Here is an 18750-nt window from a genome sequence, read left to right as displayed (position 1 = left end):
AGCCATTTGAACCATTTTTGACTAGTGTCGAGGTCCGGTGAGCCGGCCAGCCTGTGGATAGTTTTTAAGGCGGTTTTCCATCTGCCTCGGCGAATGCGGACTGGTTCCTCTTATTCCGCCTCAGTTACACCATGTCGACGATTGTCGCGCAAACACCGTCTCCACGTCTGCGGACACCATAATTACTCTATCACGCGAACGTTTGGGGTACATTCGTCCGGTATGAGACGTTCACGGGGAGGACCACTGGGGGCCGGCCCGCACAATAACCCTGGGTTCGGTGTGGGGCGGCGGTGGGGTGAGTGGACTGCTGTAGCCTGTTGTGGGGTTGTGAACCACTGAGGACTACGGCGGGACGAAGCCTCTCCGTTGTTTCTGGGTGCTCGGTTTAGTAAATAATACACTAATAGTGTATTCGAAAATAAGAGCATTGTTTTTGCTAGTCATTTGCATTAACTTACATTTATCTATATTTAGAGAGAGCTACTCATTACATCGAATAAAACTTCTTTCTAAGTCTTCCTGCATCCTCCTGGTCACTGAACGACGTCACCTTTCCATACACCACAGCGTCATCAGCGAACAGCCTCAGACTGCTCTCACTCGATCCGCAGATCATTTACATATGTGAAGAACAAGCCAGTTATTGGTTCCACACCGTACTGTGCGGGCTTCCCTATGCCCACTAAACAATAAAACTCGCGTAGAAAACCAGCAGCTTAAACAGAATTCCAAGCCCGCTCAGGGGAACGCATTTGTGAACCCTCTCAAAACTTTCCGCACTGGCAGGCTGATTTCATTGACCACTCAGGATCCCTCATTCCCGGCTTCATAAACAAAACACTTTTTTAAAAGCTCAGTTCTGTCCTACACGGCCCACGATACCGTCCCAACCTCATGAGGGCCGCCGGTCACCGACTTCCCACATCATGAGCTCAAAAACCCACTCAACGAAAGTACTTTAACCAGTCAATCTCAAGAGCAAAATTGAAGACTGAAACTTCTTTATTTAAATGTGTGAGTCTGTACTTAAATTGCTGAATGACTGAGACCCACAATATCCTAGCGCAACGCAACCTGACTGCTCAAAAAACTTACAACCTGGCTTCAAATAATTAATTCAAAAGAATGTCCCTAACTAAAAAGAAATCTTAACAATAACCTATACATTTCATTAAGCTTTTACCTCACAAAAATCTTCATTATGCGAACTACTGCAATACAGCGAGCCTCAATACTGCCAGCTAAATAAAAGATTCTAACTAATAAAGGCACTAACTACTACTAGACATGTGGTTAGCAAAGGAAACATTTTGTTGCAAACCAAATAATGTACTTTTTACGTTAATAATGTGACATCCAGTTCAGACACGAATCTAAATCGTTCATTGACATCCAGTACAAAGATATATAATCATGAATAATTTTCAATTCCAAGTCGGATACTTCCAGGTCGTTAGCCTATGCTAACACTTCAGACCTCTACCCTCCATCAATGCTAACTTCTCACATTTAACATCCATCACTGCTGGCTGTTCACCTCCAACTGCTCAACAGTACTTCCATCACTGCTGGCCACTAACTTCCAACTGCCCAACACTACTGGCGATTAACTTCCAACTACGAGTCAACCAGCCACAGAGTCTCTTACAAAGAAGGCGCAGTTAGAGTTCCAATGCAAAGCGCTACACAGCGCTGCCAACACAGAAGCAGTCCACTTACAAGACATGAGCGCAAAAACGGGCTTACTCTCAAATGTAAAAACTCAGAGCTAAGCGTTGCCGTCTGTTATTGGGTACAGGAACTATCAAAGCTGACATTAATCACAACCGATTAGGATATTTAGGAGTGAGACCAATGTCAGTTTTGATAGTTCCCGCACCCAACAACAGATGGCAACACTTATCTCTAAGTTTTTACGTTTGAGGGTTAGCCCATTATTCAGCGCATGTCTTCAATTCAGTATTTTCATTGGTCACTTTTTGCTGCCATCAACAGTATTCCGCAAAGTGCTGCTCTTAATAATACTGTTCAGTTGTTCCTTTCCAAGAGCTCATTGAAAACATTTACTGTTGTGGAAAATCACAAGCCCTTAAGTCTGCTTAGTAGATACTACTTAGACGAATTATACAAAAAAAAAAAACATGCCCCCGATCTAGAGGCTGGAGAAGAGCCCCCATCTTCTGGACTTCGTAAACAGGCTCAGGAGTGCACAATAGCCAGAAGATAAGCCCAAAAGGGCGGCCAAGAATGATATGTTGCACCACTTCACTCGTTACTGAAAATCTTCATCAGCGCAACCGATTTCGGTACATATTCAGGCATATACGCTCTATCACGTTGCCCAAAGACGCAGCATAAACTGGATCCAAGTCTATGGGCTTGGATGCCGATCGTGTAATATATTTGGGCAAAGATCTAATGCACGTAGTGTTAGACCTCTGTATGGACAGAACACATTTCGAAACAGAGTCTGTTAACACTTTTCAGCAGAGGAGCTGATAACTGAAGGAAGGAAGGAAGATTGGGTTTAACATCCCGTCGACATCGAGGTCAGTAGAGACGGTGCTGATAACGTATACGACGTGAGCAACTGCTGCCTCGGCACATACAGCCTCAGCACGAAGAAAATAATAATGTACCAAAAATAATCATGATACACAAATATTTTCGCTGAACTGCAGTACTTTTAGACAGAAACACGGCGTAGATTATGTATGTTACAGCAGTGATATGACGAATATCACATGTAGTTGTACAAAGCCTGCTACCAAACAGACTATCTGAACACGAAATACGGTTAGCATTTCTTAAAAATTTTGCGTAGAAAGTGAACTATATCACGCGTCCAGTTTATAAATGAACTTCTAGGTATTTTGAAGCGCTAGGTGGGGATTACATGGGTCGCTGAGTGTAGTAGATACATATAAATAAAGAAGTTAGCAACCAGCATCGAGCCACTGGACAGATTGATGAGTTAATAAGAAAAAAGGGGGTGCAATGTATTTGCTCCCTCTCTTACGAAATCCCCATCCCTTCTTTCATTCTTACAATCCCAAAAATAAATTTTAATATTTTAATAATATGGATAACACAATAATTATAATGGATTAGAAGTTGCTTTCGTAACAATTTGTGAGGCATGAATGTCAAAAGAACAGTGGAGCAAGGTATTAGAATTATGGGAAGACAAGGAGACACAATGTAAATATTAACGGTCTTTGGATATCGCTTGGTCAGTTTCTCTCAAGTTTCATTTACACTAGCTGGGAGCGAGGTGTGAAGTTTTAATGTTTGCCGGGAGTGCACCAAGGATATTCCAAGGTTCACTTAGTTACTGTGTTTTTGTACGACATGGTGTGTGATGGATTTCTGAGACAATCTCTTCTGAATTTGAACCCATAATACCTGTACAAGTGGACGAATATTCTAACTACTCATCAATCAGAATTGGTAGTAAATAATAACAGTAATAATCTCTGTATATAAAAGGCAATGTCATGACTGAATGACTGGCTGACTCATCATTGCCCAGCCCAAGCCGATAAGGATAGAATCTTGAAATGTGGAGAAGATGTGGCTCTTATACTGTACGTGTCGTGTCGGAAGCGAGTGGTCGAAATTCCAACCCTAAGGAGGTGAAATAAAGGATGAAGGTTTTTTTTTTGGAAGATTTTGCTGTTAAGGAAATTTTGTAGCTAGACCTACGAAAATTGGTATTTAGTTTCTCGGTCAGAAATAAATAAATACTTGTTAACCATTTTTGAAGATTTAACCTTATGGAGGTGAAATAGTGGGTGAAAGCTTTTTTTGAAAATATATCATTATTAAAGAACTACTAAAGTATTTTTAAAGCTACATTTATGAACATTGCTATTTAACCTCTCTGTTACAAATAAAAGAATACATGTTTCAGTGGTTTTGGAAATTTAACCCCTAATGGGCCGATATAGGGGATGAGATTTTTTATGAATATATTTTATTACGAAAGCATTTTTAAAGCTAAAAATATAAAAATTTAAATTTGGCTTCTCTGTTAGAAATAAAAAATACGTGTTTCACTGTTCTTGGAAATTAAACACCTTTAAGGATGAAACGTAAGATGAAAATTTTTGTGAAAATATTCAATTGTGCAAGCATTTTTAAAGTTAAATCTATGAAAATTTGTATTTGGCTTCTCTTTTAGAAGTAAAACATACGCATGTCAACTATTTTTATAAATTCGACCTCTAAGGGGATGAAATAAGGGGAGCACCATTTTACGAAAATAATTCATTGCGAAAGCATTTTTGAAGCCAAATCTTTGGAATTTGGTGTTTGGCTTCTCGGCTGGAGATGAAAAAATACGTATTTATCTGTTTTTGGAAATTCAACTCCTAAGGGGGTGAAACAGGGTCAGATTGATTCACTAACTCATCATGGCCTGCCCAAACCGCTAAGGATAGAAACTTGAAGTTTGGAGAGGGTGAGGATCTTGTACTGTAGGCATCGTTTAAGATGAGATTGTTCAAAATTGCTCTCCTAAGGGGGAAAAATTGGAGGTGAAAGCCTTTTTGAAAGTATGTCGCTATTAAGAGAATTTTGAAGCTATAACTAAGAAAACTGGTATTAGGTTTCTCAGAAAATAAAAAGAGGTGTTTTAGCATTTTTGGAAATTCACGAAGGGACTAATATAGTGGGTGAAAGTTTTTTTGAAAATAAAGAATTACTAAAGAACCACTAAAGGATTTTTAAGGTTACATCTATGACAGTTGGTGTTTAACCTCTCGGTTAGAAATAAAAATATATGTGTTTCCATATTTCTGGGTATTTAGCCCCTAAGGGAGTGTAATAGGGGATGGAAATTTTTAAGAAAATATTTGGTTACATTAGATAGGTTTTGAAGCTAAATTTACGAGAACTGGTATTTCACTTCTAGGTTTGATATAAAGAAGTATTTGTTAGGGGCTGAAAGTTGCTACGGAAATATCCCCACAAGAGTGCAAAAGGCATGATCAATCAAAACTTTGGACTCAAGGTGCTAGAATCGCTTTTTGGTCAGAAGTACATTCAGAAAAGACCATGCTTACATGGCCTTAAGTAGCGTGAAAAGCTTAGAAGGTGTTGCAATTTGTCAACAACATAAAAATTCGATTAAATAAAAACAAAACAAAAAATCTCTGGAGTCCATACAGTCTACGCGAACGAAGCACCGCGTGCTAAGCTAGTGTAACTATTAATTTAGCTTGCAGAAAATTGGACTGGTTATGGGAACTGTCCCATTGAGAGATGAGAGTTGAGATAAACGCCTAGAAAGGATAAATAATAGAGTGTACTCCATAAATGTATAAAACGCTTTTAATAAGCACGTGGTCCATTTTGATGTTCTGCAGGAAACATTCTTCCAGGATAATAAGTTGGGTTGCACTTGCTTGATGCTTACATAGCCCCGAGAAAAATGCTTTTGCAATGACTGGCGAGGAGGCTAAACCGCTGAAACTGACAACTCTAGGCGGTTGCAACTAAGCATGAATGCTTGTGTGAGTTAACGTTTGCAACATCTATTTGACAGCCTCAGCAGCCCGTGCGGCCAGTTACGTAAGACGGTTGCGGTCAGACAAGTTACGTGACCACCGCACGCTTTGCCTGCTTGATCGGTTCCCCGCTGCGCAAACACCTCAGTATCTCGCGTCAGGGATTAAGTACCTGTCATCTCACAAAAATCGAAACACAAAGTCTCCGCTACTATGCCAGCTATGCCTACGCATACAACAAAAACATTTGCAGTCTCATTCTCTGTTGCTACCCTGCACTCTCCGCACGAGTCAGTGCCCTGTTCCTTTCAAGAGGAAGCTGAAGCAGTTCCTTCTGCCTTTCTCATAGCTTATTCCCTAACGTGAGTTTTCCCATGCCAAACAGAAAATCTAATGCCCCCGTCTCCTCTGAGTTAAACCTCTTTCTGTTTTCATTTGTCAATAAGTCACGCCACTTCCTTTTCATCAAATTTTATTATTTGTTTGTCGTCACGTCCGTCTTGTAACATCTCGAATGCTTTCTGCCTTCCATCGTGGGTAGAAATTCTGCCGTAATTTTTTAATAAAATGTGAAAGTAGTAATTCAATGAGTAACCTCCATCTGAGACAAGGCAGCCACAGATAAGTATCAAATGTACGGGATGACCCAAAAATCAAGGAAACGAGCCCACAGACAAGGATCAAATGCACGGGATGACCCGAAAGTCCGTTAACATTCAATACTTCACGGAATAACGCAGGTAGTGAGGTATAAATTAACACATATGCTTGAAATGGCATGGGATTTTATTGAAACTAAACAAAAAGTGCACAAATTGACCAACAGGTGTCGCTTTGTGTGATACTAAAGCAATCGTTAACACAACAACTGACTTTCTGCAAAGACGATGTTCTTTATAATAAGTGCTCAGCAAGTCGGCCGTCATACATCAACTACACCTGTAGTCGATCGACAGTGTCGTGAAAAGCACTGTATAGCATTTCAGTAGGTCCGGTGAGAAACTGCCGGCAGATGTTGTCTTTTAACGTCCCTAAGGAGGTCGGACGCTCGCGGTAGACTTGCGACTTCAGATGACCCCGCAACCTATAAGCACACGGATTGAGGTCTGGAGACCTGAGAGGCGGAGTACGACGGAAGTGGCGGCTCAGCACGCGATCCTCATCAAAAGATGTGCTCAAGAGATCTTTCACACGTTTAGCACTTAAAAGTCGAACCTTCGAACAGGAGTTTATCGTCAGGCAAGGGATGATGTGATGGTGTAACATACCGTCGTACCCCGCACTCGTCACGCTGACAGTTTTAAAAGCAGCACCTCGCTGTCCGGCGCCATCTATTCGCCTGTTTCTGCCCTCGTTTTCGGTTTTAATAAAACCACATATCCTTCCAGGCACGTGTGTCAAATTTTACCTCGCTGCCCGCATTATTTCATGAATTAATGCATGTTTAAATGTTAACGGAGTTTTAGATTACCCTGTGCATCTCTGCAAAACGTCTTACATTTCCCCTTCCGTGGAGGAAGACTATATGCATCCATTTTTTGGAGAGAGAAGGGCAGGCAAAAATGATATATGGTCGCCATTGCACCATAATACAGCAGTAAACGAATGTAAGTCACGTTAACTACAAAAGATTAAGTTTTGAAATGTTAAACTTTTAGACGCCGCAATTAGAATGTTATTGTGTGAATGTTGGGAATAGAATAAAGGAAAAAGGGGTATAAACATATTTTTATTTTACAAATGATATTAATGACATTGAAAGTTGTGTTCCAAAATCCTGTCTCAGCTCCACAGTCTCTTCCATGTCCATTGCTGCTGGCGCCCACAGTTTAAATCTACCTGCTTGTAATTTGTATTTATTGTTGTAACTGCCATGAAGAAATATAAACTGTGTTTTCTCTGGACCATTTATGTCATAGTATGGGCCAAATGTTGGTTGCAGTACTAATTACAACATGCCTGTCGTAATGAATGTAATTTACAATCCCAGTAACCAGTCGCACGCAGAGCCCTACAAATTAATACTTTTTACTATCTTTTCACTTCTAATTGAGGATTACTTTTCATACTGAGTCGATCTAGACGTGTCCACGTGTTACTACACAGCTGCTGAATTGGTGGACCAAAGTCCAAAGACTGTACAGAGCCTGTATTTAGATGCAGCATAGCCCAGTACTATTTGAATAACCAATCAGAAGGCGTGGGAGAGAGGCGGCGTGTCTGCCTTCAACGTCTGCCTGCACAGAGACGCTCCTGAATTACTCTCTCTTGTATTTAGCATCTCCTCCGGGGCAATTGGCTGAGGCCACCTGCCACCGCTCTCTTGAGCTTTAGCTCTGCTCCGAGGAACATGATTTAAGCCACCCTCTTGTATTTTGCATCTGGCCCTGTCTCTCTTGTAACTTGCAGCTGCCGGCTGCTGTGGCCGAGCGGTTCTAGGCTCTTCAGTCCAGAACCGCGTTGCTGCTACGGTCGCAGGTTCGAATCCTGCCTCGGGCATGGATGTGTGTGATGTCCTTAGGTTAGTTCGGTTTAAGTAGTTCTAAAAGTCGAGGGGACTGATGACCTCAGATGTTAAGTCCCATAGTGCTTAGAGCCATTTGAACCATTTGAACTTGTATCTGCCCCTCCGGCCGGCCGTGTGGTTAAAGGCGCTGCAGTCTGGAACCGCAAGACCGCTACGGTCGCAGGTTCGAATCCTGCCTCGGGCATGGATGTTTGTGATGTTCTTAGGATAGTTAATTTTAACTAGTTCTAAGTTCTAGGGGACTAATGACCTCAGCAGTTGAGTCCCATAGTGCTCAGAGACATTTGAACCTTTTTTTTCTGCCCCTCACCGTCTCTATTATTCCGCGTTAATATCACTCATGCTTTCGAAAATTTTACCACCACGTGACGCCCAAGCGACTGCCTAATGGTATTACTTCATGATTCTTCGTGGGTCCCACTGTAAACCCTAAACTGCAATAAATGACGTTTTCTTTGTATTTATGCCCCTGACAGTCACGTCTTTCATTCTGCTCACATACAACTGTCCTGTACAGTAATGTAAAATATGAAGAGTGGTTAGAAGCGATAGATTGGGCGATGACCCTAATCCTGACAGGTTAAATACATAAATAAAAATAAACCCTATTTTTTGGTAATTTTGGATTCCCGCTCCTCTCTAGGCGGGTGCCTGGCTCACCTGCACTATAGTGCCGGCCATGACTGTTCTGAAACAAAGAAAAGTGAAACGAACACAAAAAATCACATCGATAAGATTAGCTAATATCTATGAGCAACAGCGGGTAAGTCCCGCTGTCAGGAGTGATAACACGTCGACTTGTCAGCAGCAAGTATTCAAAGAACTAAAGGAAAAGACATTTCTATCCACCACTTCGAGCTCACAGGCTAGTGTCTGACCACTGTAAACCTCCGCCACTTTATTCATTTATCCCATACTGAGACCATTGCTGTAACCTGGATGGCACCGATCAAACAAACTCTATTGGCAAACTACAATTACCTTACACAGAAATCTTTTACATCCTATTTTCTCTGTGTCCAGACACTATATAAAGTTCTGACAAGTCTTCGTTTTGACTGTCGACGAAAGCCAGTTGAAAGAAGGCAGGGGGAGCAACTTTTAACGTCACACCGACGCCAAGATCATTAGAGATAGCACAAGCTCTGGTAGGGGTAGAATAGGAAAGGAAATACTCCGTTTCCCTTGAATACAAACCATCCCTGTATTTGCCGCAAGCTGTTTAGCGAAAACATCGCAAATCTAAATAACGATGGCAGGACACCGGTTTGAATCACCATCCTCCCAGTACAAGCCCACTGTCCAACCACTGCGTCAGCGCACTGCTGATCCTCTCCTATAACGCTACGGAGATACGTAGCGTAAGCTCGTGGTGATCCCAGTCTGTAAACTATGAAGGTATCTGCCATATCATTTAAAATTACATTTCTGTGCGTTTCCTTGTTCCATTTGTCTGAGGCTGGAAAAGGAGACGAGTTATAAATGGACACGTAAAATGCTCACTAAAGCAACGCACTGCCTGGCTGATTTGCCTGACAGTGCCAGCAACTGATTACATAGCAGCCACTGCACATTGAGGCGACAAAAGTGTTGGTCCTCGTTACGTCCGTCGTATTCCAGCAACTCAACGTAACATGAACTCAACAAGACGTTAGAAGTCCGCTGCAGAAATACTGAGCCATGTGCCTGTATAGCCGTCCGTAATTGCGAAAGCGTTTCCGGTCTAGGTTTTTGTGCACTAACTGACCTCTCGATTATGTCCAATAAATATTCGATGGCATTATACCGGGCGACCTGGGTGTCCAAATTATTGGCTCGAACTGCCCACAATGTTCTTCAAACAAATCGCGAACAATAATAGCCTGGTGACATGGCGCGTTGTCATCCATAAAAACATTCTATCGTTGTTTGGGAAACATGAAGTCCATAAATGGCTGCAAATGGTCAATGATTATTTCAGTTGGACCAAAGGAGCCAGTCCATTCCGTGTAGACACAGCCCGCTCTATTATGAAGCCACCACCAGCTCGCACAGTGCCTTATTGCCAACAACTTGGGGCCATGGTTTCGTGCGGCCTGAGCCACACTCGAAACCTGCCTTCAGTTCTTACCTACTGAAACCGGGACTCCTGTGACCAGGCCACGGTTTTCCAGTCCTCTAGGGTCTCACCGATTTGTTTCAGAGCCCAGGAGAGGCGCTGCAGGCGGTGTCGTGCTGTTAGCAAAGGGACCGCGTCGGTCGTCTGCACCTGCAGCCCATTAACACCAAATTTCACCGCACTGTCCTTACGGATATGTTCGTCGTACATCCCAACTTGATTTCTGCAGTTTTTTCATACAGTGTTGCTTGTCTGTTACCACTGTCAATTCTTCTCAACTGCCGCTGCTCTCGGTCGTTAAGTGAAGGCCCTCGGCCACTGCGTTGTCCGTGGTGAGAGGTAAGGCCTGAACTTTGGTATTTTCGGGACACTCTTGACCCTGTGGATCTTGGAATATTGAATTCCGTAAGGGTTTCTGATATGAAATGTCTCATACATCTAACTCCAAGCACCATACCGCGTTCCAAATCTGTTAATTTCCGTTGTGTGACCATAAACACGTCGGAAACCTTTTTACATGAATCACCTGAATACAAACGACAGCTCCTGTAACTCACTGCCCTTTTGCACATGGTGTACGCGATACTACCGCAATCTGTGTATGTGCACATCGCTATCCAATGGCTTTGGTGGCCTCAGTGTAAATATTTCGCTTGTCCAATAAAAGCAAGACACTGGCGGCATGAGACTCTGGTGAAAGACTTGCAAATATATGTATGGGCCAACACATTATGATCGCCTGCTTAACAGAGAGGAACGCCCTATAGCTGCGATTCTGGGTGGCGTGGACTCCTTAAGTCGTTGGTAGATTTCCGAAGATACGTGGAACCAGATGTCGTGTCGCTGGTCACTCGATTCCCGGAAATTAGTGACCGGTAGTTTGTGGGCGAAGAACTGGTACCCGATATCGTCCGGGATGTGTCCCATTGGGCTCAAATGAGGTGAATTTAGTGACCAAGACATCAGCGTGAGCCCACTATCATACTCCTCAAACCACTGCAGCATAGTTCTGGCTTTGTTGTCTCGCTGGAAGGTGCCATCGCTATCGGGAAGATATCAAGAATGAGGGGACTCAGGTGGTCCAGTGTAACGTTCACATAGTCCACAGCCGTCGTGATGCTTTCGATTACTACCACAGGTCTAGTGGAAGCCCTCTTTAGCATAATATCGTTCCCACTGGCATGCTCCCGCGATGTGGTGCAAGTTTCGAGCAACCATACGCCTGGATGACGGCATATCCGGACAAGATCAGCGACACGGTGTAACAAGAACGTGACTCATCCGGCCACGCCATTTCTCTGGCTCTAGTCACTCCTACCTTCAACTGTCCGTTCGTTTGATTTTTCACAGATATTAATCTCTCAGGGCTTAATACTTATAAAATAGAAACTATGCTATGTTTACATACATACAAGTTCAAACATTTCAGGTAATACGATAATTTAATCAAACAAAAAGAAAGAATAAATACAAATAAGCACGCCATGAAAGTTGCGTCACAGAACTTCAATCTACACATCATACATTAGCACAACTGTTTTATCTACATACTACGAACTTACTTAACAACAATGTCCAAAGAGATTTTTTACTTTAGCTGTTAAGAGAGCTCACCCAAAACACATTTGTTCTTATTTCTCCGCATAAACTATGCAAGGCTGCTGCGCAAGGTAGTCGTACGATCGTAACTCGTTTTACTTCAGATTAGTGATGATTTCGATGTCCTAGTGTTGCTTTTGCGATCGTGGTTTACGTTTCTTTCTCTAATTTTAAGTTCAGTCGACGTGTGTTTATAGTAGTACTTGAAACATCCTCTTCGGAAAATTATAAATTACTGTGCTGGTAAACCTCTTACGTTATTTGATTTTCAAAAGAGCTGAGCAAAACTGAACGTACTCAGACATTTCTCTCTATACTTATTCTGATCAACAGTAAACTGACACACATATATTTTTTAGCGCAGCGCAGTTTCAGTTTCAATAATCCCTACAAAAGAATGGCCCTGACTAACAATAACCTATACCTTTCATGAATCACTTACCGCACAAAAATCTTCGTTACTCGAACTACTACAATACTGCGAGCGCCAATACTGCCAGTTAAATAAAAGATTCTAACTACTGAAGGCACTAGGTGATAGGCATAGTTAGTAACTGAAAGATTTTGATACAGAACAAACAATGTATTTACCTTAATAATGTTCAAAAGTCATCGTATATATATCAGTTCATGATATTCAGTATTACAAATTTACTCTTTCTGATGGACGCACGTCCAGATCGTCCGCTCTCAAAATTCTGCCATCTCTCTCCCGACATCCACCACTGCTGGCGGCTCACCTCCAACTGCACAACGCTACGCGCTGTTCACATCATACTGCCGAACACTACAATAGTGAATATTCCAACAATGCCAACCAGCCACAGATTGCACGCAGCACAGTCAGTGATTTTCATACAGAGCGCTACGTGGCGTTACCAACATAAAAACCTAAACAGCCTACTTACATACTGTCTACAGCGTCTCATTGCATTTCTATGAAGTTTACATGCTTACTGTAATGATTAGCCTATTCAGATACTCCGAATGTCGCAGCGTTCGGTTACTCAGTTTCCATCACCAAGCACAAGGTAGACCAAGCTGTCACGGCCGGTGTTTCGCGATGTTTTACTATGCAATACAATTCTATGGAGTGTCTCCTGAGTGTTTTCTGCAAAGATCTAAACTTTGTACAGGGTTATTACAAATGATTGAAGCGATTTCACAGCTCTACAGTAACTTTATTATTTGAGATATTTTCACAATGCTTTGCACACACATACAAAAACTCCAAAAGTTTTTTTAGGCATTCACAAATGTTCGATATGTGCCCCTTTAGTGATTCGGCAGACATCAAGCCGATAATCAAGTTCCTCCCACACTCGGCGCAGCATGTCCCCATCAATGAGTTCGAAAGCATCGTTGATGCGAGCTCGCAGTTCTGGCACGTTTCTTGGTAGAGGAGGTTTAAACACTGAACCTCTCACATAACCCCACAGAAAGAAATCGCATGGGGTTAAGTCGGGAGAGCGTGGAGGCCATGACATGAATTGCTGATCATGATCTCCACCACGACCGATCCATCGGTTTTCCAATCTCCTGTTTAAAAAATGCCGAACATCATGATGGAAGTGCGGTGGAGCACCATCCTGTTGAAAGATGAAGTCGGCGCTGTCGGTCTCCAGTTGTGGCATGAGCCAATTTTCCGCGGGCTACGCGTGAAACTTGCCCGCACGCGTTCAACCGTTACTTCGCTCACTGCAGGCCGACCCGTTGATTTCCCCTTACAGATGCATCTAGAAGCTTTAAACTGCGCATACCATCGCCAACTGGAGTTAGCAGTTGGTGGATCTTTGTTGAACTTCTTCCTGAAGTGTCGTTGCACTGCTATGACTGACTGATGTGAGTGCATTTCAAGCACGACATACGCTTTTTCGGCTCCTGTCGCCATTTTGTTTCACTGCGCTCTCGAGCGCTCTGACGGCAGAAACCTGAAGTGCGGCTTCAGCCGAACAAAACTTTATGAGTTTTTCTACGTATCTGTAGTGTGTCGTGACCATATGTCAATGAATGGAGCTACAGTGAATTTATGAAATCGCTTCAATCATTTGTAATAGCCCTGTATAAGGGCAGTCAAATGAAAACGAGACAGATGGAAATAAAAGTAAGCAAACTGTTAAATATTTCAAAAGTAATCGCCGTAACTGTTATTGCATTTATACCACTGTGGGGTAAGATGGTCAGTGCCTTCACGGAAAAGTGTTTGCGGCTGCCCAAGAAACTATGCTTGTCCTCAGACGTGTACCTCTTCGTGCAAATCAAATCGACGGGCACTGATGTCTTTCTTCAGGGATCCAAAAGTGTGGAAATCGCATGGGGAGATATCGGAACTGTAAACAGGATGTGTAAGGGCCTAGCGAAACTTCTGCACGATAGCCTTTGACAATATGTAGGCGGGAATTATTACGCAACACAATGACGCCGTCCATTAACATCCCTGGGCATTTGGACTTGATGCGGCGCTTCAATCTTTTGAACGGTACCCACGTACCACTGTGCGTTAATTCTGGCGCCGTGTTCCAGAACGTCAATCAGCTGCGGGACCTTGCAGTCAAAGAAAATCATCATGACTTTCCCGTAGCCGGTGTCCCTATTGTTTCGATTACGCTGCAAGAGTTTGGTTGGGAAGCCCTTACATATCCTCCGTACAACGCTTATCTTTCTCCATGCGATTTCCATGTTTTTGAAGCCCTGAATAAAGACATTCGTCGGTTTCGCAGACAACTGGAAACATTTTTCCATGAAGGCATTGACCGTCTTGTCTCACAGTGGGATAAAGGTGTTCAGCTATGGCGATTAATTTTGAAATAATAAACAGTTTACTTACTATTTCTCCATCTGTCTCATTTTCTCTTCACTGTCTCTTATATGTTTATAACACGCGAATTTTACTTTTTAACTTTGTCTGTGGTCAGTTTCAAGACAGCCTTTTCCAGTGAGCGGTAAAATAGTGGGCAACTGTCAGTTTAACGTTTCGGTATCTTTATCGATGGAAAAATCTTGGAATAGTGTGTAACACTTTTATCGATATTAACTATAATTGTCTTACCTAACTTCTTTGTCTATTTCTACCTACTGTGACTTCGGTATAACCATGCTCATTGATGTAACGTGTATGTAAATGTTTTTTTTTTCACTATTTATGACGATTTATACAACTGTAATAATCTGTGGATGTAATTTCAAAAAAAAAAAAAAATGGTTCAAATGGCTCCGAGCACTATGCGACTTAACTTCTGTGGTCATCAGTCCCCTAGAACTTAGAACTACTTAAACCTAACTAACCTAAGGACATCACACACATCCATGCCCGAGGCAGGATTCGAACCTGCGACCGTAGCAGTCGCGCGGTTCCGGACTGAGCGCCTTAACCGCGAGACCACCGCGGTAATTTCAAAAGTAATGTACCGTAAAAGTATGGGAATGTTAAAGCCACAGCAGATCGATGCTGCCATCAGCTTCATCTCAAATTATCATCTGAGCACTACATAACTGCATGCACCAGTTAAACAATTTTGATTTCAATAATAAGTTTGCATTCTGTAAACTTTGTATTGAGCACCTGTATTTTAGCCTAAACAGGGTCCTACCTTAAGTGATATGATATTTCCGAGTATTCTATTTTATTGAGCTGAAAAATCATTTAAGTACATTTTCACAACAGTTAATAAAGTTCGTGTAGTGGTAAATTTCATAATTCTTCAATGAGTATAAGATTTGAAGTGATCCGCGTATTTTTCATAAAGGATAGTTAAAGTTTCACCAAATTTAAATTGCCAAGAAAATATTTAAAGTATTCAACTTAAAAATCGTTCTTATTGGAATTTGAGTACAACATTTCAGTTATCTGAAGAAACTGAGATGACTGATAGTAGTTACTGTTCAGTAGACTTTCAAGGACCAGCATAAGAATTAAATATTGTGTACATCTAGAAGTAAAAGTGTTTGTAGTTTCATGTCTAGTAGTTAATAGTGTTTCTCATATTGTGTTGCGACTAATATGTTCAGCCTTCATCTGAGTCTACTGACAGATTATTTTCTGTGTCCCCATGCAAATTGTTGCGCCAGATTTTTGTTTCATGTTACAATTGCAGTATTAATGAAGTGCACTTGCGGGCTATCTTGTATGTGCTTGCTATAATAAGCAACTGGCAACAGCTATTCAAACTATTCTAGAGCCAGATACCACATGTTCCATTTGTTCTAATTAATATAAGGAAGTGAATGCTCCTTTAGTATACAAATAATAATAGGAATAGAGAATGTAATAACCTGACAACTGTTTCAAGGACAAAAATTAAACTCTTGTCAAAATCAGTATTGCTGCACCATTAGTAATTATTTACTTATAATAATAATTACTATAATAGACAGACAATAAGTGTTACTGAGAGCCAGTTGTTGCAAAAGTGGTTAATATTCCTTCTGTGATGTTCATGTTAAACTACTGTTACATTGCTTGATAAATTGTGCCACTACTTGGTATCGTATTTGCAAAACATAATTTCAGTATCACGTAAAGTTCTTTATTAACCGTGCTAGTACTCGGTACAACTTTGCCTAATTATGCTGGCCACCGTTTCCTTTCACATAATTACAGTTTATTTGATTAGTAATAGAACCTTGGTTCGATTTCCGTTTGTTCTTCTAATGCTTCCTTTCAACAGAAATCCTTAGAGAAACGAAAATAGTTCGATATCTTAAACAATATACCCACGATCAAGATCAAATTAAAATCCTATTACACGAGTGATATTATCGGTGTATCGGTAGTTTAGTTGCAGCCGGTAGTGTTATAAATGTTTGCCCCATTCTTTCTACGTGGTCCCTCGGTCAATTGCTAAGTAGTGATCTCAAATTTTATTCCAGTTTTATGATGCGAAACCATATTTATTTTGCAAAAGACGACATAGCGCTTGAATTACTGAAATAAAATTTTACTATACGTTACTTTCAAATTTTATATGGAAGCAAAACAATATGTTAAAAAAATGTATCAATACATGTGGCTATGTAGAGGTTCCCCAGCTAATCACAGCTGTGGGATCCGCACAAGTTTAAACGTCTGTCGGTGAAGGGTAGAAAGAGAAGAAGAGGTAATAATCTAACGAAACGAGGACGGCGTCGTGCTAGAAATCAAATCCATGCGTTGCAACCAAGAAGCACACAAAAACTAGTACAGTCAATGTATATTTTTCTCAAGAAATAAAAGCATTAGATTTATAAATTTTATCTCTTCTTCATTTAGATGTAAGTAATTGAATGCACAAAAACTGATGAGTCTGTCCCATACACTGTGATTTTCATACTTTCTTCAGTTTATAATACATGTGGGGCTACCTCCGTGCCCCATATTAGTAAGACAGCGTACAAAACGTTTTAATTGCCTCCTGTAACAGACAAATTAATTCTGTGAATAGTCTTGAAAATCACGGCTGTGCGTTCAATATCTCCTCTAGTATACGTTTTTTGTTAATGAGAATGGTTAAAACAGACAAAACGCATTCGTATTTGTGGTATAAGACCAATTAGCGAAGAACTGCGCTTCCTGATAACAGCAAAAACCAGCCTGTCAGCTTTACGTCGCCCTAAAAAGACCTGTTTATTAACCTCCAAGTTATCGCTTTGGATACCTTCCTGTTTTCACGTTTGGAATTCCGAGTTTCGCTGCAGAATGCTTGCTTTGAAACTACCTAAGTAAATCGTCTCTTTATATTCACTAAGCTCAACTGGTGCAATGTATAAGACTAACAACCAAGTTACAATCAAACGAAATATCGTCAAAAATACACGTTCAGCTCGTTAATTTGTTTGATATAAGAACCCAGACACTAAAACAGTAAACTGGATGGCGAATGCCCAACAAAAATGAAAGTAAAATCCGGCGTGCCCCAACGAAGCGTAACGGAACCTGCGAAGTCCTCAACATAGATAAGCGATTTAGGGTCAACGCTACTATCAGAATGTTCGCTGACGATATCATGTACAGAAAATTAGTATCATGCAACGATCATAAGGAAATGTAAAAGGCCGTCGATATAATTTCCATTCGGTGAAATGAATTGTAACTCTCTTTGAATACCAATAAATTCAAGCTTATACCTGTAAGACAGAGAAATATATTGATAGTACTCTATTACAAGATAAGTGGTGAATATCTGGAGCACTGAATATCATATAGTATATCCTTCAAGAAGGCTAGGAGAGTATTTTTGCTAGAGAGATAGGCAGTTATTAGCATTATTTAATTTCAATGTGATGGACGTATAGGAATTATGGACAAAGTATATACGGATTGTAGATAGCATCCTTGGAAATTATGTGCCGAGTATGGATTAAGGACGAAAAAGAGCCACCATGATTTAATTACAAAATCCGGAAAATGCTGAAGTAGCTCTCGGTTCAAAAAAGAACTTGTAAATGAAGACAGGTAAAGGATAGTAGAAATTCGTGCATCTGTAAAAACATCGACGCGCAAACCATTCAACTACTAATTTCGTCATACTTTATCAAAATGTCATGTCGAGTACCCGGAAAATTATGGTCCTACGTAAAACCACTAAGTGGGTCGAAGGCATCTATCCAGTCACTCGTTGATCAGCGTCGTGTGCCATCAAAAGACAGCAAACGAAAAGCCAAAGCTATAAATCTCGCGTTTAAGGAATCATACAGACAAGAGTACTGTGTAAACATGCCATCGTTTGACTACCGCTCAGCCTCCCGTATGGGAGAAGTAGTAAAAGGGATCCCTGGCGTAGAGAAACAATTTGAAGTGTTGAAAACAAACAAGTCGTCAGATGCAGATGGAATCCCAATCCGGTTTAACATAGAGTACTCTAAGGCATTAGTCCCTTATTTACCTTGCATTTATCGCGAATCTTCCGCTCTGTGCAATGTCCCAAGTAAAGCGGAGATGACTCCTGTATATAAGAATGGTAAAAGAATGGACCAGCACAATTACAGATCGATATCCTTAATACCGATTTGCTACAGAATTCTTGAACATATTCTCA

The sequence above is a fragment of the Schistocerca serialis genome, chromosome 1, assembly GCF_023864345.2.
Source record: "Schistocerca serialis cubense isolate TAMUIC-IGC-003099 chromosome 1, iqSchSeri2.2, whole genome shotgun sequence".
NCBI classification, from domain to species: Eukaryota; Metazoa; Arthropoda; class Insecta; order Orthoptera; family Acrididae; genus Schistocerca; species Schistocerca serialis.
Note: the sequence above shows the minus strand (reverse complement) of the source record.